We start from the raw sequence: 23,135 nt of genomic DNA, 5'->3' as shown, positions 1-23,135 counted from the left end.
CTGTCATACGGGAACTGTGTCTCACTAAGGAAACAAACATTCTTCAGCAGTTCAATGAATTCTGAATCCGTCAGCGTTTTACTGCTATAATGAAAACCTAATTGTGGACACGCTTTGTGGCATTTACATCACTCGTCTAACAAACGCCACTCTTGTTTAGAACCTGCCCACTGTCAAGCTATTTTTAGTTCGGTGGAAGGTCACTAGCGGAGAAGCGTCAACACTATGACCGTCTCTGCCTCACTGCCAGCTAGCAACGTTGTAATGTTCCACAAATCTTGTCCGCGATTTCTTGTTAGGGTGTGGTGCGAGTTAACTGGTTTACCAAGAAATTACACTTTCCCAGTTAAAAACTGGCTGCCTGTTAACCGTTTTTACGAGCAGTTTCAACTCATACGTAACATTAACTGATTACTCGGAGCTGTCAGGTTATTTATGTTTACAGAACAAAGACTGGGCAAATGTTCTTGCACGTTTACTTCTGATAGAAGATTCTACAGATTCTATTCGTCACTAAAAGGTTCAAATGGTTCAAATGGCTCTGAGCACTATGGGACTCAACTGCTGAGGTCATTAGTCCCCTAGAACTTAGAACCAGTTAAACCTAACTAACCTAAGGACATTACAAACAACCATGCCCGATGCAGGATTCGAACCTGCGACCGTAGCGGTCTTGCGGTTCCAGACTGCAGCGCCTTTAACCGCACGGCCACTTCGGCCGGCTCACTAAAAGGAATTATTCGACTAAACCTGAAATAAAATACCGTCAGGAATGCCAATAAATCAGAAAACTTAGGATTCGATACAAATATTGATCGTTTTCGATTACTTTTACATGTGACCACACTCTCATCTCAAATTCTCTCTCTGGGGAAGCTACGTCTGTCTTGCTCCGACAGTACCACTACTACTGTAGTTATTTTTACTGTGAAGTATGAAGCCATAAATGTGCCAAGTTTGGTTAAAACTGCCACGCCTTACAAACCTATGCAGGAACCACCACTCACTACCCATTCCCATATAACGACCAGAATTAATGTACATTCCGTCCCTCTTCGAAATACGGGAAGCGGTTGGCATTGTTCCTCCACTGCTCTCGACCACACGGAGCAGTTTTCAACCAAACACGGCAGTTCGACTGACAAATGCCACTATCCCTACTTATTTAGAAATAATTTTGGCATGTAAGTAAATAACGGGTCAAGCGCCAAAAAATGAAAATCTGAGTTATGTAAAATTCCGCTGTAACAGCCAACGTCAATTAACATATATTCTGATACAAGCGCTCAGCGCGAAACAGTATTTACAGCTGTCACAAGATGGCACTCGCGTGAAACACCAACATCGATGTTCAAATAACGAGTCATGCATCCTCTGTTCTCTGTTATTGTCTTGGCGGGTACTTGTGTGAATTTTTGACAGCAGAAGTAGCTCTGTGGTTTGTTTGCAACAATAGGACACTGCTGAAGTAATTATTACAGATACATAATAAACAATATACAAAAATGAAAAGGAAAACTGAGCCAAAACGGAGGAAAAGAGGTAGTGCTCAAAGTGAAAGGAACAAATTACGCAGCGAAGGAAAGGAATATACTCGAAAAGACAGCACTATAGTTTCAGCTGAACAGGCTCCCAAGCACCAGGTAGGCCTTGATCGCCGTTTTAATTTTTACTAAAAGAGTTGGAACCTGCAGAAGTTATGTTCTAGTAGTTTAATGCGTTTAATTTGTTATTGAAACGAATTTCGTATGGACAAAAATAATCGTTCTGATTATGAGGTTATAGTTAACTACTTGAATGAAATCATTTGCTTACCTGCAAATACCTAGGCATGTTGATTTAAACATATTATACATACTGCTTGAGTGTTTCAGGTCTCCTGTAAAGGTCAGTTTAAATGCAGACGCCTTGCATATGACCTGAAACTTAAATTGTTTAAGGAATTCCACTCACTAAACATACAGTGAAGCAAAATAACAATGCAATGTCTCAATACATGTTTGCAAAGTGAAGAGGCGAAGGTCAAAAGTATATGATAGCAACGAAACTGCTCAGCTGTCTACTGACGAAGGTGCAGGACAACTGGTCGTACCTAACAAGAAAAACGTAACTATGTGTTAAACATTGCCTGATGGCGAGGGAGATGTAATAAGAGTATGTAAAGGAAAATTTATTGAGGTACTCGCTTTGACCAAAAGAAGAGTTCAGACATTAACGCAGTTGAAGCAGAGTGGTGAGGTTGTATATGAAGAAAAGCGAGGAAATAAGACAAAACACCGTAAATATACAGAAGAACATGAAAAGCTGGTTGTTGCTCATATTAACGCCATACCAAGCCAAGAAGGGCGCTTGTCAAAGGAAATATCGGGTAATAAACAACACTTAGTGAAGACCTGACTGTTTATCGTTTATTTAAGGAATTTCAAAGGCAACATGAAGATACTAACATCATATACCGCTTCTATGCAAAAGTCAAAAGGCCTATTCTCCAAGCTAAAATTTCAACGTTCCTCAAGTGACACTTGTTCTACATGTCACCTTCTTAAAGCCACATTGAGGTGTGATCCCAATAATAAAGACAATGAACTGCAGCTAGAACGCCATCACCGAAATGCAAAGAAAGCTATGGATTCCATGAAATCTGACACAATCAAGAGTCAAGAGCCTAATTCGGAAGTATGAACAGCTGCCATGGATGTGCAAAAAGTGATTTCTCTTCCTTCATTAAAGCACAGTGAATGTACTATCTATGACAGCTCTCAATTATTACAACTTCTGCATTCATGTTGGTGATAATCAAACCGGTCACATGTTTTTCTGGCATGATCCCGTATGTGGCAGGGGTGGGAATGAAATTGTTTCCTGTGTGCACAAACATTTTACTTCGACACTTACTTGTAAAAAGAAACTAATAATTTGGAGTGGCAACTACTGTGAGCATAACAAAAACAAGATGATGATGTTTTCGTGAGTTCACCTCACAGCAAAGGTTACTTCACGGAAATAGAACGCAAGTTTTTTGTGAAAGGACACACTTACGTCTTGCGATCGTGTTTTTGCTCACTTTGAGAAACGAAAAAGGCTAACAGTGTGTGAAGTTTCAAAAGATTTAGTTCGCCTCATCACTGAAGCTACGTACACACCACTATTCATAGTGATATTATGCAAGAAACAGTCAGCCGCTGAAAAATATATGATCTCACCAATGTGCATATTTCAAAAGCACAATGGATCAGACTGACTGCTGAACTGCCTGGGGTACTGCAAGTTCAGTCAACTCTTAGTGAAATTGAAGATTTCAAGGAATACTACATCTTGAAGAGAAAGGTGAAGCCTTCGGATCTTCAACACGTGCAACTGGAAACACTACACTGTGAATGTAGCCGGTCTTAAGAAAAGAGAAGGGATTAGCTAAAGTGACAATTTGTAAAAGAGGAGAATAAGTGGTTTTACGAGAAACTTGTGAAATGAGTGAAAATGGACATGATGGCACTTTTATCGTCATTTATTTTATTTTAAACTCATTGCAAACATAACGTTTCATTTTCTTCAAATTTTGTATCATTTTGTTCTTAAATACATTATCACAGAACAAAAACACATATGTGACAAGAAACCTGTATAGCTTTTGTGTTTGTATAGTGATCTCCAATATTTATACTGCTTTTGTTGAAGTGCTATACACATTTTGTTGATTATCTCTATATCAGTGTTTTTGGCGCTTGGCCCATTACTTACTTACATGCCACGATTATAATAGGATTTGCGTATAATGCGCATTAATAACTAGTAGTCAGTTAGCTCTCCATTACATAAAGGCAGCAAACTCGATTTTGGTCTTTACTCATAATTCCGAAAAGCAATACAAAGAAATACTACCGACCTCAGTTACGCACTAAACCGAGCGACTGTCACATTTGGATTTTCAACTACTACGTAATATACAGTCCGCTATTACATCAGAGAAGTCTGGGTGTCTGACTGCTATGCAAATGACCAGCGTTCGATTCCTGCTACTGCCCCAGACTGTTCCTTCATGATTGGATTAGAAAGCGAATTACTCAGCATCAAGAGAACAACTGTGTAGGTACTTGTACGGGAAGTAGCTTCTTCGGTGTGGAGTTGCTGACATCAAGCACTGCGAGAAAGATGAGCTGAACACATGCTACCCCATTCTGAAGTCCGAATGAGGCAGTAGGCGCACAACTGATACGAGGGTTGATCGACATTGTGGGATAACATGTGCCTCTGAAAGAGTTTAGTTTGTAAAACGTACAAAGCAAGTACTAAAAGGCATGAGAACATTTCTTGTTTAATGACGCGTAGGGCGCCTTATGCGTCCGGCGAAATGTAGATACAGATTTTTTTTTTTAATTCGGCCCAAAAATCTTTCCTATCGCTTTTTATGAATTTACGGTTGTGATAAAAGTAGTGTTGTCACCCAGTGTTAGAGTCCATTATTCAATAAAAGGTTGTTGCTTGGATATGGTGTACCACATCTCGTATTTTTTGAATTAAAACAACAATAATTATTATTATGCCACGAGCAACTACGTAACACGAACTGGATTTATTAACGTCCACATCACTTCGACGTAAGATCGGCCTCCTGTACTCCAGGTCTGATAAGAAAACATCAAAAATCGGAGCGAAAAACTGCATTATTGTCTGAAATGTGTCCCATGAGAATAAATTCATTTGGCTTTTAATGCACAACGGAATAATGATTCCAGTAACTCAGCAAAGGTGACCCACTGGAGTAACGTACAGAGCTGGAGTGAGCAAACTGAAGTAGTGAGCTGCAGAGACAAAATTTATTAACCCATATAATCCTAAAAAATTTGTTTAATACGGTGTCTCATGATTTTCACATATTTCACTGACCGCAGACAAGAGCTGTAACAGTAATTTGTAGTTGTCAGTTCTGAAACGAGTTGGGTCGAGAATGACCGCATGGACACACAAGGTCGTGCTCTACTACTGAACACGAATAGTCAAAATAAAACATTTCACGCTAATCAGTGTTTATTATTACGATATTGATAATCAGTTGTAATTATTACAAGTTGTGACGTACTACATAATCATATTGATAGGCAAGGTACATAAAATATATCACTACGCATGAAACTCTGCAAAGTATTTCTCATGCAAATTTACGTTACATTTGCGGCACATATTAACAGTTTTATTTTTACAAAGCGCACATGTTCCACTGACGTGACCTGGCCAGAGAGGATAATATGTTGACCTTTTCGCATCGGAGCAGGACCATTGTCGACCCTGTGGATGTATGTGGGTTATTCACAAATGAGACATTGACGAAAGTCGCGATTCTGACAGCCGGTGCTATTTTGAAAAGAGTTAGATGGGGTTTTTCTTATGATGAGAATATAGCGAGCAACACTCGTGAGACAATTTTTATCTGAATGCCAATCAATGGAAACGCTGATATATGCCGATAAAGGGCAGTTATTTCTAGCTACGGCTATTTTCAGCGGAGTAATTATAACGGGACCGATTTCAATTCTGTCTGAAAGGACGCGCGGCCGCCATTCACATGGAAGAAGCAAAAGGCCGTTTTGATGCCAGTACGCAGCAGATCGCATGTGAAGCGCTGCTGAAAAGCCTGAGTGGGCTGTCGGAAAACGGTCAATTGGCTGTAAGTCGCAGGCCCACACAATTTTTTTTTCCTTCGAACTGTTCACAGATTAATTATTGTCGAACTTCGACTGCGCGCTGTATTCCCTAGCTGGGAAACGGTAAGTTGTCGGAAGACTTGATTCACTCTCCACCTTCCAGATCTAACAATAACAATACTGCTGGGACGACAGTAATAACAATTAAACAGAAAATATTGTGCTGTGTTGTCGGTCTGGGATATTAAGAATGATACTTTTTAAAACTTGAAATGCCGGCCGCGGTAGTCTCGCGGTTCTAGGCGCTCAGTCCGGAGCTGCGCAACTGCTACGGTCGCAGGTTCGAATCCTGCCTCGGGCATGGATGTGTGTGATTTCCTTAGGTTAGTTAGGTTTAAGTAGTTCTAAGTTCTAGGGGACTGATGACCTCAGATGTTAAGTCCCATAGTGCTCAGAGCCATTTTTGAAAACTTGAAAAACAAATACACCACTCAACGGATCAGAGCAAACTGTGCTTTATTTTGATGCTAAGACGTTGCAGTTATGCTCTGAACAAAATATCGTTCAAATGTCCACCACTGACGCGCACGGGACTCCAATCGTTAATCAAGCTGCCCAATAATAGTGGCGTAATCTCGGCGGTAGCCTGACGAATGTTCGCCTCCAAATGTTAGAAAGTTTATGGCTTGTCAGCATAGACCTGGGCTGTAATGTGACCCCAAAGAAAAAAAAAATTGAGTGTTAAATAACACGACCATGGCGGCCACTTCACACAGATCTACGTCTCGAGATGATCCGGTCGCCAAACTGCCCCCTCAGCAAATCGAGCTTAGCATCACCTGTGAGCCAAATACCGCAATCCTGCTGGAACCACATGTTTTCAATATCTATGGTACTGTTCCGGCCACAAGAAATTCGCGTAACATGGATCTGTAGCCGTTGTCGTTGACGGTAACGGTTCTTCTCTCTGCATCTAGAAAGAATAAAAAGGCCAACGACGCCGACACGCCATAAACCACATCACAGTCAGTTTTTTCTGAATGCAATGCCACCTCATGGTCCATTCGTAGGTTCTTATCGCTCCAACATGAAAATTTTGCATATTGACAAAGCCACTCAGACAAAATTGCACCTCATCTAAATCTCTTCAGTCAGGACAGCATTGTACTGACGCAGGCTCAAATCCTTTCGCACAATTCACCAAGCTGATGTTTCATATAGCCGCAACCGCTGAGATAGTCTTGAAACACACATCCGGCTCTTCCTCAATACTGGCCGCTGCTGCTGCTGCTGCGATGTTGTCCTCACTTCGCGCTTTACGTTGTCTTGTTGGTGGCTTCTCGTCAAGTAGAGTCAAATCCCGATCAAACTTCGCCACAGTGCTCCATATTGACTGACTAGAGAAACTGTGTCAACGATGTGTAACGACAACTGAGCTGCCAATAATGGCTTCTGAATGTTCAGGAAGGGTGAGTCGCTACATGATTAAACTTCAAACTGTACTGGATATTTTCACAACTAGAAGCACACAACAAAATATATTAGAAACTGGAAGTTAAAATTTTAAAAAGTATCATTCTTAACGAAATGCCGTTGATAGTACACTGAGACCAGATGTCAGGTTTGGCCATGACGTCATCGTAATGAGAGACATCGACGTCCAGTTCGTCTACATCAAGCGCCATATTAAGAACTACAGTTAAAAATAACTTTCATCCACTATGGAAGCGCAATACAGCAACTGCGATGAAATGAGCACCTCCAGATACTGTAGCAATTTCTTCCATTCGGTCCCATATCCTCGTCTACCTGTCTCACTACGCAGATTACACACAACTGACAGGAACGTGCCCCCCCCCCCCCCCCCCACACACACACACACACAGAAACTCGCTGCCATGATTTAAGGTGGTGCCCTCTTTGAAAATTAGAAAAAAAGATTTCTTTGGTTTAAAATATTCTCTGTGATGCCTACTTTATTCTAGCGTTCATCTAGGTTCGCAAGAATGCCGTTATCGAGTTACAATCTGATTTGTGAAAAAGTTTCTCCAAAAAAATTCACAGTGGGAACAAAATAGTCGACATATAACTTCAACGATGGCCTAACATTCATTATCGAAATTATGAACATGCTCGAACTTGAGATCGGACCAGCCTATTACAACTTCTGCAAAAAAGCGGACGAAAAGCTTATCGAACAAGCAGAGCTATGGATGACACAAGCTGCTTAAGTGGTCGCAGGATCATTATGGCCACGAAGATGGAGAATGATCTGCAATTTAAACTGGAAGGGTTGCTGTACGGTCCAGGGATTGTTGACTAGAGGTATGTTTAACTGAACTACTAAAAATGTAACACAAAATTTCAACTGCGGTTTTCTAGAAACTGTATTCTTCAAACTGGCGGCAAATATAACTTAAGAACGGTACATATAATAGACGGAATTCGATAACGGCATTCTAACCTGAATTCTGTATTCGTCTGCTTAGCCGTTTTCCGATATCTTCAAAAGTCTCTTTCAGGCGCACGCTTTTCTTTAGATTTTCTGGACGAAGAAAATGACATTTGTTTCAACATGTCACCATTTTCTAAGAACTTAATATTTTTCAATTGTCCTATGTACGCTGATATAAAATATATTGAAAATTGGTTTTACAAAATTATTTTGTTACAGTTCTAATAGGACGGCTTCGGTAATTCCCGCCGATGACCAATGTTGCGGCTGCAAGGGGTCCTTCCATCCGATACAGCAGTTGCAGGGAGCGTCGTCCGATGTGGACACAAGTAATTTCTTAAAGACAAAGGTGTAAGGAATTAAACACCTATCATCAGTTTTAGCATTACCTTTTTTTTTTAACTTGAAAAATCACGAAAATCATCTATTTCCCATGCTTTTAAAGAGGGCTTTCCCCTTAGGGTCAGAGGAGGAGGCTGACACTGTACGTTTGTTGTTTGGTGAACTTACCGAAGTATTCAAAACGTATTTCCAATCAACTTCGGATGTGTTGTCGATAAAGTTCGGGTTCGTCCTGTAGTAGTAGAAACTATCGTGGCCTGAAGTGATTTTTACGAGGGACGTTCCAAAAGTAAATTTTTCGTCGTTGTTTTTCACACGGAAACTTTATTTCTAAAAACAAATACACCATGGCACAGTGAAATACACACACTGTACTATTTTCCGACATAGTTGCCACGACAAAGATATTTGTCGTTGTATTCAATCAGTGTGAAGAAACCACTCTGTGCCCTGCGACGCACGGAACTATTGCATTGTCTCCTTCGCCTCATCACTAGTTTGGAACTAATGTCGCGAGAATGCGGCTTTCAGTGCAAGGGATAGGCGAAAGTCAAATAGGCAAGGTCGGGGTGAAGGCCAGCCTTTCAATCTCTCCCATCCGAAGCGACGAATCTGATATCCTTCGTACGATTTTGCGTTGTCGTCCAAGAGTACAAGACGTTCACTCAAGAGCCCTTGTCCCTTTCGTAAAATGGCGAACCTGAGTTTGGTGAGGGTGTCGCTGTAGTGTGCTCAAATAACCTCGCGCACACCGGTCTGCTGCTACTCTCATTTCATTGATGCTCTGCGCATGTCATATCTCCCCCGCTGACGACCCTTGAACCCGCAAAGGGTGTGGATTCATATGGCGTTTGATATGTCCTCTGGCGTACCATCTTTTCTTTCAAAGACAATGACGAAACTTACTTTCATAGAAGCCCCCCCCCCTCTCCCACCGGAGTTGCGCGTGGATACACTATCGATGAGAAAGCACGGCCCAGTAATGTGTGCAAGATGTGGAACATTTTGGACAGGCTTAGGGATCTTACGAGGGGGCGGGGGGGGGGACCCAAAAGAAACCGGATTGTTGTCATAAAAAAATTTACTGATCAACCTTTTTACAAAATTACTTCAGTCAGCTTCAAAATACTCTCCATTACATGCGATGCACTTGTCAAGTCCCTTTTCCCACTGTGGAAGCATGTTTGGAACTCTTCAAGTTTGATATAGTCCACTGCCCTTTGCGTAGCTGTTTTTACCGCCTCCACAGTCAAAACGCTCCTCTTTTAGCGTTTTTCTCATTCGTGGAAATAGGAAAAAGTCGCACGGGGTTAGGTCCGGCGAATACGGAGCGTGGGGAACGACAGACCATCTCTGATATGCCAAATAGTGGGTCACTCGTAAGGCCGTGTGTGCTGGAGCGTTGTCGCGATGCAGAAACCAGTCACCTGATCGGCAAAGTTCCGGGCGTTTCCTCCTCACATCCTCTCGCAGACCCTTAAAACATCCAACTAAAAGTGCTGGTTAACAGTATGGCCAGGGGGTACGAATTCCCGATGCACAATTCCACGAACATCAAAAAAGACAATGATCATCGTCTTCACATTTGACCTCACTTGCCTCGCTTTTTTTGGTCTGGGAGAGTTGGGAGTCCTCCACTGGCTTGACGCTTGCTCGGTTTCTGGGTCATACCTGTAACACCAACTCTCATCCCCTGTAATGACTTTGTTCAAGAAGTTTGGATCACGTGAATCTCTGTTTTCAAGTCCTGACACACATTCATGCGGATGGTTTTTAACTCCTGTGTGAGAAGGCGCGGAACAAATTTAGCAGCAACACGTCTCATGTGCAAATCCTCACTTAAAATCCGCTGTCACGAGCTCCAACTGATTCCCTGTCTCTGCTGAAATTTGGTCGATCGTTTGGCGACGATCCTCGTCGAACTTTTGGCGGACCTTTTCAATGTTCTCCTTATTTCGCGATGTTGAAGGACATCCAGAACGAGCTCGGTCTTGAACACACATCTCACCACGTTTAAAGCGCCCAAACCACTCGAAAACCTGTGTGCAAGCTCATAGCGTCCTCCTGGAAAGCTTCCTGAAGCATTTCGTGTGTCTCCGTTGCAGTTTTTTTTTTTAAGCAGGAAAGAAAATTTCACACACACTCTTTGTTCTTTTAAAGTTGCCGTAACGACTTCGCAGAGGTAACCGGCTAACAGTCAAAGAAACACAATACCACACTTGCACGTTCAGCTCTACACTGACGCCGTCTGCACAGCTGTTTCATGAAGGTCTCTATCTAGCATGAGAAGCCTGCACTACGTCTACGAGTGGCAGCGCCCTCGGAGTCCGGTTTCTTTTGGGTCCCCCCTCGTATGTCAGCATCCCCGATGCGCTGTTCTACCCGTCCGGCAGCGTGCCAAGCAGAAGCACGGACCTCCGCAGCTCATCGCAGCGGGCAGTGAGGCAGGAGGAGAGCACACGTCACGCCACGTCACCGTGCTGAAGCTGGGCGCTGAAAGCCCCGTCGCCGCCCATCGATCCCGCCATTACGCCGGCCACAATGGCGGGATTACTGCCTGCGGCGGTCCCTCCACTCTCAGCACGCCCAAGTTTCCACTGGATTACCTCCTCCACCGCGACGACAACTTCCCAGTTATCGCCACATTACTTCGCTTGTTCAGCTCTTCGGCAGGTACGTCCTACGTCTCTCTCTCTCTCTCTCTCTCTCTCTCTCACACACACACACACACATACTGGCCAGTACCATGTGGCGCTTAATCCCTGAACAAATAAGTTCTATTGTCTCTTTTTCTTCTACACGATTATTCTACTTGTTGTTGTTGTTATGGTCTTCAGTCCTGAGACTGGTTTGATGAAGCTCTCCATGCTACTCTATCATGTGCAAGCTTCTTCATCTCCCTCTACGATTTTTACCCTCCACGCTTCCCTCCAATACTAAATTGGTGATCCCTTGATGCCTCAGAACATGTCCTACCAACCGACGATCCCTTCTTCTAGTCATGTTGTGCCACAAACTTCTCTTCTCCCCAATCCTATTCAATACCTCCTCATTAGGTATATGATCTACCCATCGAATCTTCAGCATTCTTCTGTAGCACCACATTTCGAAAGCTTCTATTCTCTTCTTGTCTAAACTATTTACCGTCCATGTTTCACTTCCACACATGGCTACACTCCATATAAATACTTTCAGAAACGACTCCCTGACACTTGAATCTATACTCAATGTTAACAAATTTCTCTTCTTCAGAGACGCTTTCCTTGCCATTGCCAGTCTACATTTTATATCCTCTCTACTTCGACCATCATCAGTTATTTTGCCCTCAAAAGAGCAAAACTCCTTTACTACATTAAGTGTCTCATTTCCTAATCTAATTCCCTCAGCATCACCCGACTTAATTCGACTACATTCCATTATCCTCGTTTTGCTTTTGTTGATGTTCATCTTATATCCTCCTTTCACGACACTGTCCATTCCGTTCAACTGCTCTTCCAAGTCCTTTGCTGTCTCTGACAGAATTACTATGTCATCGGCGAACCTCAAAGATTTTACTTCTTCTCCGTGGATTTTAATACCTACTCCGAATTTTTCTTTTGTTTCCTTTACTGCTTGCTCAATATACAGATTGAATAACATCTGGGAGAGGCTACAACCGTGTCTCACTCCTTTCCCAACCACTGCTTCCCTTTCATGCCCCTCGACTCTTATCACTGCCATCTGGTTTCTGTACAAATTGTAAATAGCCTTTCGCACCATGTATTTTACCCCTGCCACCTTCAGAATTTGAAAGAGAGTATTCCAGTCAACATTGTCAAAAGCTTTCTCTAAGTCTAAAAGTGCTAGAAATGTAGATTTGCCTTTCCTTAATCTTTCTTCTAAGATAAGTCGTAAGATTAATATTGCCTCACGTGTTCCAACATTTCTACGGAATCCAAACTGATCTCCCCCGAGGTCGGCTTCTGCCAGTTTTTCCATTCGTCTGTAAAGAATTCGTGTTAGTATTTTGCAGCTGTGACTTATTAAACTGATAGTTCGGTAATTTTCACATCTGTCAACACCTGCTTTCTTTGGGATTGGAATTATTATATTCTTGTTGAAGTCTGAGGGTATTTCGCCTGTCCCATACATCTTGATCACCAGATGGTAGAGTTTTGTCAGGACTGGCTCTCCCAACGCCGTCAGTAGTTCTAATGGAATGTCTACTCCTGGGGTAGATTAGTTCCGGCACAGACGACTATGGTCTTGAAAGATCAGTTGAAAATAGTACATAGTTCTTGAAAAGAAGCTACAGGACCACAGGCGTCCGCAAAAGGGTAGGGTGCAAAAAGGTCACTTGCCCCCTCCTTGAATCTAATCCTTACAGTCATCACAAAATTCTCTGGATTTCTAGCAATGACTGTCCGCGGTCGTTCTGAATAGCCAATTTTGCACGGTCAAGCACGCTAAAGAATATTGTGTGTTTTTTTGTTTCGAGAAGCATAAATGCTTAAGATTAGAAGGGTAGTTGAAGTTACTAATGGAAAGGTGCTGAATCGAACTGGGAGAGAAGATCTTTATCTCACAACTTCACTAAAGTAAGGGCTCCATTGATAGGACATATTCTGAGCCAACAGCATCCCAGTCACATTCTGAACTTTCTATGTTTGTCTCTTTCTGTTTTGTTTCTGTTTTCTTTCTTCAGTCTCATCTGCTACTGTTACCCCATTATTTGCCGCCGCTCTTATTCTGACCTGCCAACTTCTTCTTCACACTGATCCCTTATGTATTGCTGTCACACGTTGATGTCACTACTCACATTCGATAAGAAAGTAATGAGTAAACTGTTTAGTCCTACTAAGACTGACATTTGTTAAATTCCATTTATTCATTACGATTATATAAAATCGTCGTAATTATCTTAATTATACACTGTGTCCCTCCTAAAGGTCAGCCGCCCGGGGTGGCCGAGCGGTTCTAGGACCTACAGTCTGGAACCGCGAGACCGCTACGGTGCTAAGTTCGAATCCTGCCTCGGGCATGTATGTGTGTGATGTCCTTAGGTTATTTAGGTTTAAGTAGTTCTAAGATCTAGGGGACTGATGACCTTCGCAGGTAAGTCCCATAGTCCTCAGAGCCATTTGAACCATTTTGAACCTAAAGGTCACCAGGCACATTTTCTGTGGTGTTTCGGCGGATATTTGTAGTTTTGTTTCCGCGGTGTACAGCTGGGCTAGCCGAAAACAAATGACGTCCAACACGTCTTTCATGCGACGGCCAGTGTCGTCGGAAAGCGTCGGTTTGTTTCCCACTACAAATAAAATGGTTTTTAAAGTGGAATGTTACGTGACCACTCGATAGAGTAGCTGCAATATAGTGTAGTGCGATGTCCGCATTAACGAAATGTATTCACAGGGAGAATAAAACAGGAAGAATAATCAGTACTCGTATTGCGACTCAGCAGCACTGCTCCTCGGCGTCAGCAATCAGCTCTGGCAAGGATAGCGCAGTCGCTGCTCGATTACTGGTTATTCTTCCTGTTTTATTCTCCATGTTAACACGTTTCGCTAATGCGTATATCGCACTACACTATTTTGCGACCGCTCTATCGAATCGTCACGTAAAATTCCACTTTTTTTTAAAAAAAAGAGAAGCGGACTGTTTTCGTAGACTCTACGCGTCGCATGAAGAGTGAAGAACTGTGTCTGTCTGCGTTGTCTCCAGTTCCATACTCAAAAACTAAATTACCAATATATAACCAAACACCTGAGAAAATGCGTCTGACAACTTTTAGGAGACACGGAGGAGAGGTGCCGCCTATATGAAAATTAAAGAAGCCCTAGGAGAAAAGAGAAGCGGTTGCATGAGTATCAAGAGCTAAGATGGCAAGCCCGCTCTAACGATAGAAGGAAAAGCTGAAAGATGGCATGGATGCTCAGAAGGGCCATATAAGGAAAATTAACTAGAACGCAACATTACAAAAAGGGAGGGGGAATTAGATGATGATGAGATGGGAGATAAATACTGCAAAAAGAATTATTTGACAGAACAATGAACGGATTAAGTCAAAAGAACGCCCCTCGATTACACGGCATTATCTCAGAATTACTGAGTACTTGAGAGAGCACTTTGTGTGCAAGATATATGAGACGGGGGAAACATCCTCAGACTTCTGGAAGAATGTAATAATTCCAATTCCAAAGAAGGCAGTTGCTGACAGGTGTGATTACTACCGGACCTGGTAGCGAAAGGCCATCGTCAATTATTTACAGCAGAATGGAAAAGCCGGTAGAAGTCGACCACAGATTCCGGAGAAATGTACTCGTATGAACACGCGAGGCAGTTCTGACCCTACGACTTATCTTAGAAAATAGTCTAAAGAAAGTCAAACCGTTGGTTTACAGCATCTGTAGGTTTAGTGGAAGTCCGAAACAATGTTCACTGGACTACATTCTTTGAAATTTTGAAGGTACTATACAGATAAAAACAAAGAAATAAAGGACATTTACAACTTGTACGGACCACAATTATGAACTGAAGTACACATAAGGAAACAATCGAATGAGAAGAAGTTGCAGTCTATCGCCAATGTTATTCAATCCGTACACTGAGCAAGCAGTAAAGCAAACAAAAGAAAAAATTGGAGACAGACTTTTTATTCAGGGAGAAGAAACAAAAACTTTGGCGTTTGCCAATGATACTGTAAGTCTGTTTCAGACAGATAAGGACTTGGAAGAGCAGTTCAACAGAGTGGGTAGGGTCTTGAAGCGAGATAATAAGATGGACGTCATTAAAAGTAAAATAAGAACAATGGAATGAAATCGAATTAAACCAGGCGATGTTGATGAAATCAGATTAGGAATTGAGCCACTGAAAGTTCTGCATCTGTTCTGCTATTTCAGCAGCAAAATAAATGGTGATGACCGAAACATAGACGATATAAAATGCAGATTGACGAACACAAAAAGCATTTGTAAAAAAAAGCGGAATTTTGTTAACATAGAATATAAATTGAATGGTTATGTGACTGGCTTCGTGATTTCCTGTCAGATAGGTCACAGTCTGTAGTAATTCGCGGCAAGTCATCGAGTAAAACAGAAGTGATTTCTGGCGTTCCCCAAGATAGTGTTATAGGCCTTTTGCTGTTCCTTATCTTTATAAATGATTTGGGAGACAGTCTGAGCAGCTGTCTTTGGAGATGATGCTGTCGTTTATCAACTAGTAAAGTCATCAGAAAATCAAAACAAATTACAAAACGATTTATCAAAGATATCTGCATGGCGCGAAAATTGGCAGTTGACCCTAAATAACGAACAGTGTGAGGACATCCACATGAGTGCTAAATGGAATCCGTTAAATTTCGGTTACACGATAATAAATCAGTCAAATCGAAAGGCCGTAAATTCAACTAAATACGCCGGCCGCGGTGGTCTCGCGGTTCTAGGCGCTCAGTCCGGAACCGCGCGACTGCTACGGTCGCAGGTTCGAATCCTGCTTCGGGCATGGGTGTGTGTGATGTCCTTAGGTTAGTTAGGTTTAAGTAGTTCTAAGTTCTAGGGGACCGATGACCACAGATGTTAAGTCCCATAGTGCTCAGAGCCATTTGAACCATTTGAATCAACTAAATACCTAGGAATTACAATTACGAACAACTTAAATTTGAAAGAACACAGTGGGGAAGGCTAACCAAAGACTGCGATTTATTGGCAGGACGCTTAGAACATGTAACATATCCGCTAAAGAGACTGCCTACACTATGCTTGTCCATTTTCTTTCACAATACTGCTGCGCGATGTGGGATCCTTCCCGGATAGGAAAGACATAGTACATCGAAAAAGTTCAAAGAAGGGCAGCACGTTTTGTAATATCGCGAAATAGGAGAGAGAGTTTCACTAAAACGATGCAGGTTTTGGGGTGGATATCATTAAAACAAAAGCGTTTTTCGTTGCGGAGAATCTTCTCACGAAATTTCAGTCACCAACTTTCTCCTCCGAATGCGAAAATATTTTGTTGACGCCGACCTACATGCGAAGAACCCACTACCATAAAATAATAAGGGAAATAAGAGCTCGCACGGAAATATATAGGTGTTCGTTTTTTTTTTTTTTTTTTATTTTTAATGCGCTACACGAGACTGTTCGATGAACCCTCTGCCAGGCACTTGAATGTGATTTGCAGAGTATCCATGTCAAGAACCCATACTGTCTTTCGCCTTAAGCTGTTTACGGAAGAAACAGAAAACCAATGGTGCACATGGGATACATCTGTGCTACGTAATTGCTAATCTACTCCGATTTATGGGTGCACTGAAATCCATCCAGTGTTTGTATTCACAGTGTTATTTCAGGAACTGTATTGCCAACTGACAGTCTCTGTATGGTCTTCCCAGTCCTTCTGTAGCATATATTCTACATCCAAATTTTATTTTTTATAGCTCAAGGAATAAACTAAACTCGTTGTGCCTGATTTTACTGTACACTTTGCACCATGTGCTTTCAGTGTATCGCTTGTTTTCGTTTTTGCAAGTTCCCATAGTTCAGATGCTTCTGCATAAAGAAATCTGTTTATCGCAGTGGCAGCATGTTTTCGAGAAATAAAGTTATTTTCTGTTTGTTTTTAGTAGCCCGCATCTCGTGGTCGTGCGGTAGCGTTCTCGCTTCCCACGCCCGGGTTCGATTCCCGGCGGGGTCAGGGATTTTCTCTGCCTCGTGATGGCTGGGTGTTGTGTGATGTCCTTAGGTTAGTTAGGTTTAAGTAGTTCTAAGTTCTAGGGGACTGATGACCATAGATGTTAAGTCCCATAGTGCTCAGAGCCATTTGAACTATTTTTGTTTTTAGTAATTCTAGAATGATAAATGGAAATAGCATTCTGGAACAGTTTTCACCAAAGCAGTGGGACTACATTGGGCATTCCAGTGACATTGTTTTCCGAACAAATTAATGCATTAGTTCATTAATTTATTTAAACAACTGTTGTCCCAAATTTGAGAAACGTGTTCCGACGGTTTGGCAGTGAATACTCACTGTCTACAGGAAAAAAATCTGATCTCCCTAAAGCAGGCAAGGCTGAAACAAACTATAAAAAAATATTGTGGATCACGGTTTGCAATGCAGCTGTGGAAGTTTGTAGCCTTGACTGCTTATATATAAATGCCTTCACGATTTACGCTGATTATGTTCCTTTTAAGTGCATACACACACATCTAAAAGTTTTGCATTACCCTGGTTCCCAGAACTACTGAAGATGGACGTTGACTTTGGATATTGCATCACTGTTCAGAGATGTCAATAAACCCGCCCAAAGATGTAAAAAATAAAACATGAGCAGCGCCTATTAGACGGAGGGGGTCCGACAGCCGATTAGTTCCAGTCATTCCACCAGGAAGGAGGTACACAGCTCGTGTTGTCTGTAGTTCAAACATGCCTAAACGGTCAGTGCCGCGGTTCGATCGCGTCCGCATTGTTAATTTGTGCCAGGAAGGCCTCTTAACAAAGAAGTGTCCAGGCGGAGTGAACCAAACCGATGTTGTTCGGACATGGAGGAGATACAGAGACGGAGGAACTGTCGATGACATGCCTCGATCAGGCCGCCCAAGGGCTACTACTGCAGTGGATGATCGCTACCTACAGATTGTGGCTTGGAGGAACCCTGACAGCAACACCACCACGTTGGATAACGCTTTTCTTGCAGCCACAGGACTTTTACGACTCAAACTGTGCGCAATAGGCTGCATGATGCGTAACTTCACTCCCGACGTCCATGGCGAGGTCTGTCTTTACAACCACGACACCATGCAGCGCGAGGCAGATGTGCCCAACAACATGCCGAATGGACCGCTAATGACTGGCATCACGTTCTCTTCACCGACGAGTGTCGCCTTCAATCGGACAATCGTCGGAGACGTGTTTGGAGGCAACCCGCTAAGGCTCTAAGACACATTGTCCAGCGTGTGCAGCAACTTGGAGGTTCCCTGCTGTTTTGGGGTGGCTTTTATGTGGGGCCGACGTACGCCGCTGGTCGTCATGGAAGGCACCGTAACGGCTGTATGATAAGTGAATGCCATCCAACGACCGATAGTGCAACCATATCGGCAGCAAATAAGCGAGGCATTCGTCTTCATGGACGACAATTCGCGCCCCCATCGTGCACATCTTGTGAATGACTTCCTTCAGCATAACGACATCGCTCGACTAGAGTGGCCTGCGTGTTCTCCAAACATGAACCCTATCGAACATGCCTCGGGTAGACTGATAAGGGCTGTTTATGGACAACGTGACCCACGAACCACTCTGAGGGAACTACGCCGAATCGCCGTTGAGGAATGAGACAGTCTGGACCAACAGTGCCTTGATGAACTTGTAGATAGTATGCCACGACGAATACAGGCATGTATCAATGCAAAAACGTGCTACTGGGTATTAGACGTACCGGTGTGTACAGCAATCTGGACCACCACCTCTGAAGGTCTCGCTGTATGGTGGTACAACATGCAATGTGTGGTTTTCGTGAGCAATAAAAAGGGCGAAAATGATGTTTATGTTTATATCTTTACCAATTTTCTGCACAGGTTCCGGAAGTCTCGGAACCGAAGTGATGCAAAACTTTTTTTAGTGTGTATATAACAGCAGTGCCTTTGTTGTATCCTGCCCTCATTTACACATGCATATGGAAGAGTTGTTTTCATATTGCCGACTCAACTAAAATGATAATTTTTATTTTCATTTCGGAGATTTTAAGGCAGTTTCTTATCAAACAAACAATTTAATTATGGCTGTCGGGATCTGTAAATACTTTTGTATGGGAATAAAGAAAGACCCTGCGACCGAGATTTTTTAATGATCGGCAGAGAGCTGACATTTGATCCAAATGTAGCTTGAAGAAATTTTTATCGCCAAACTATGGCTGACAAGGACAAGTGCGGTGTATCATGAAGTGATGCGTTATACCCTGTGCATCCTCAGTGGAATATTTGCAATTTGTTGACGATTTTGCAGTTTTTATAATGCAGTGAATGTCTGATGATTATGATGATGAGCGCATTGATCACGTAAGAAGAAATACCGGTGATAAAAATTGTATTTCATCACTAGAATGCTTTAGATAATCAGTGGGTGTTAAGGAGTTGACTGGGGAGCTATTTGTGGTACTCATGAATCCGTACAGGTGATTCATGTGTCAGGCTTGAAATGCATGGTAGTGCGCACGGTATATATACTCACTCTGCTCGAATACTGGGACACTTACTAGTGGACATTAATACTGGGTTAGTCCGCTCTAAGTCTTAATGGCAACTTGAAATTTGCTGGAGACACTTTCAATGAGATGTGTGAATGTCTGTAGAGAGGAGGGATGAGAGCTCATTCTTCCTCAAGAGCCGAAAACAGCGAAGGTGATCATGTTGTACGACGGACCTGGAGCGAAATCGACGTTATAACTCATCCCAAAGATGTTCGTTGGGTTCAGGTCGAGGCTCAGGGCAGGACAGCCCATTTCAGGAATGTATTTGTGCACCGTCCAATGACTCACAGACTCTGCTTTATGAAACGGCGCATTGTCATGCTGATACAATCTACGATCTGTTCCTCTACAATACGCAGTATAAAATGCTGTAAAATGTTTTTATATCCCTCGACATTTAGCGTTTTCTTGAACGCAAAAAGTGGGCCACGGGCCTAACCACGAAATACCAACCCCTTATCACAACACTACTTCCTCAATATTTCACTGTTGGCACTGCACATCCATCGGTTTGCAACAGTGATTCATCAGTCGAAAAGACTGGTTTCCAGTCATCCACTGTTCAGGGCTATTGCTCTTTACGTCACCTCAAGCGTCGCTTAACACTCCGAGTAACAACGCGCGGCTTACGAGGAGTTGCTCGACCAATATACGCCATTCTTTTTAACTACCTACGCACTATCACTGCGTTAGCTGGAATGATGGTAGCATTTTGGACCTCACGAGTGATTCTTTCCGCTGATTTCATGCGATTTTTATAACATCCTCCGCAATGTTTGACGGTCACTATCCGTCAGTAGATGAGATCAGCCTGGTCGTGGTTTAGCTGTGGTTGTCACTTCTCGTAGCCACTACACACTGACATCCCAACAATCGACCTGGGCAGCATTAGAAGGGTTGAAATGTCCCTGATGGATTTCTTACAGAGATGACATCCAGTAACTGGTCTACATTAGAAGTCACTGAGCTCCACTCACCGACCCTTGCTGCTATTACTGCTTCTCTACTGACTGCCTCGTTCTACCAGGTGTACCGGTATCAAGTGAGCGTTAAGATACAAATGTGTCGAGAGGGAACATTTGTTGTGAACGAGCATTAATTTTTTTTTTTTGGTTGGTATGACATCTGACAAAGATATTTAGTATACATCAAGTCATGAAACACACATCATATGTTTTCATCATGTTGTTGTTGTTGTTGTGGTCTTCAGTTCTGAGACTGGTTTGATGCAGCTCTCCATGCTACTCTATCCTGTGCAAGCTTCTTCATCTCCCAGTACCTACTGCAACCTACATCCTTCTGTATCTGTTTAGTGTATTCATCTATTGGTCTCCCTCTACGATTTTTACCCTCCACGCTGCCTTCCAATACCAAACTGGTGATCCCTTGATGCCTCATAACATGTCCTACCAACCGATCCCTTCTTCTAGTCATGTTGTGCCACAAGCTCCTCTTCTCTCCAATCCTATTCAATACCTCCTCGTTAGTTATGTGATCTACCCATCTAATCTTCAGCATTCTTCTGTAGCACCACATTTCGAAAGCTTCTATTCTCTTCTTGCCCAAACTAGTCATCGTCCATGTTTCACTTCCATAAATGGCTACTTTCAGAAACGACTTCCTGACACCCAAATCTATACTCGATGTTAACAAATTTCTCTTCTTCAGAAACGCTTTCCTTGCCATTGCCAGTCTACATTTTATATCCTCTCTACTTCGACCATCATCAGTTATTTTGCTCCCCAAATAGCAAAACTCCTTTACTACTTTAAGTGTGTCATTTCCTAATCTAATTCCCTCAGCAACACCGCATTTAATTCGACTACGTTCCATCATCCTCGTTTTGCTTTTGTTGATGTTCATCTTATATCCTCCCTTCAAGACACTGTCCATTCCATTCAGCTGCTCTTCCAGGTCCCTTGCTGTCTCTGATAGAATTACAATGTCATCGGCGAACCTCAAAGTTTTTATTTCTTCTCCATGGATTTTAATACCTACTCCGAATTTTTCTTTTGTTTCCTTTACTGCTTGCTCAATATACAGATTGAATAACATCGGGGAGAGGCTACAACCCTGTCTCACTCCCTTCCCAACCACTGCTTCCCTTTCATGCATCTCGACTCTTATAACTGCCGTCTGGTTTCTGTACAAACTGTAAATAGCCTTTCTCTCCCTGTATTTTACCCCTGACACCTTTAGAATTTGAAAGAGAGTATTCCAGTCAACATTGTCAAAAGCTTTCTCTAAGTCTACAAATGATAGAAACGTAGGTTTGCCTTTCCTTAATCTTTCTTTTAAGATAATTCTTAAGGTCAGTATTGCCTCACGTGTTCCAACATTTCTACGGAATCCAAACTGATCTCCCCCGAGGTCGGCTTCTACCAGTTTTTCCATTCGTCTCTAAAGAATTTGCGTTAGTATTTTGCAGCCGTCACTTATTAAACTGATAGTTCGGTAATTTTCACATCTGTCAACACCTGCTTTCTTTGGGATTGGAATTATTATATTCTTCTTGAAGTCTGACGGTATTTCGCCTGTCTCATACATCTTGCTCACCAGATGGTAGAGGTTTGTCAGGACTGGCTCTCCCAAGGCTGTCAGTAGTTCTAATGGAATGTTGTCTACTCCAGGGGCCTTGTTTCGACTCAGGTCTTGCAGTGCTCTGTCAAACTCTTCACACAGTACCGTATCTCCCATTTCATATTCATCTACATCCTCTTGCATTTCCATAATATTGTCCTCAAGTACATCGCCCTTGTATAGACCCTCTATATACTCCTTCCACCTTTCTGCTTTCCCTTCTTTGCTTAGAACTGGGTTTCCATCTGAGCTCTTGATATTCATACAAGTGGTTCTCTTTTCTCCAAAGGTCTCTTTAATTTTCCTGTAGGCAGTATCGTAAAAAAAAGCTGCAGAGTCGCATCGAATGCTTGTCGAGGCACATGGTGATCATGCTCTATCAGAAGCAACATGCAAAAGATGGTTTCAACGGTTCAGAAATAATGATTTTGATGTAAGAAATGAAGAACGTGGAAGACCACCAAAAAAGTTCGAAGACGCCGAATTGCAAGCAATATTGGATGAAGATGATACTTTGAGTCAGAAGCAAATGGCAGCAATGCTAAATGTTGCACAACAAACAATTTCTGACCGTTTGAAAGCTATGGGAAAGATCCAAACGGGTGGAAAATGGGTGCCATATGAATTGAATGAAAGACAGATGGAAAACCGAAAAACCATTTGTCAAATTTTGCTTCAAAGACATGAAAGAAAATCAATTTTGCATAGAATTGTTACTGGCGATGAAAAATGGATTTATTTCAAGAATTCTAAACGGGAAAAATCATGGGTTAATGCGGGACAACCATCAACATCGACTGCAAAACCAGATCGATTAGGCAAGAAGACAATGCTCTGTGTTTGGTGGGATCAGAAAGGTGTCGTGTATCACGAGCTTCTAAAACCCGAACACTAATCGCTA

General features: G+C 42.4%; 1 protein-coding gene across 4 annotated transcripts in view; it reads right to left on the bottom strand.

Annotated features, from left to right (window-relative positions):
- LOC126198504 (endophilin-A) overlaps positions 1-23,135 on the bottom strand; it is a 772,777-nt gene that overhangs the window by 366,901 nt on the left and 382,741 nt on the right. The window lies entirely within an intron of this gene.

The sequence above is a fragment of the Schistocerca nitens genome, chromosome 8 (genome assembly GCF_023898315.1).
Source record: "Schistocerca nitens isolate TAMUIC-IGC-003100 chromosome 8, iqSchNite1.1, whole genome shotgun sequence".
In the NCBI taxonomy this organism is placed as follows: domain Eukaryota; kingdom Metazoa; phylum Arthropoda; class Insecta; order Orthoptera; family Acrididae; genus Schistocerca; species Schistocerca nitens.
This window is presented reverse-complemented; position numbering and strand designations above follow the sequence as displayed.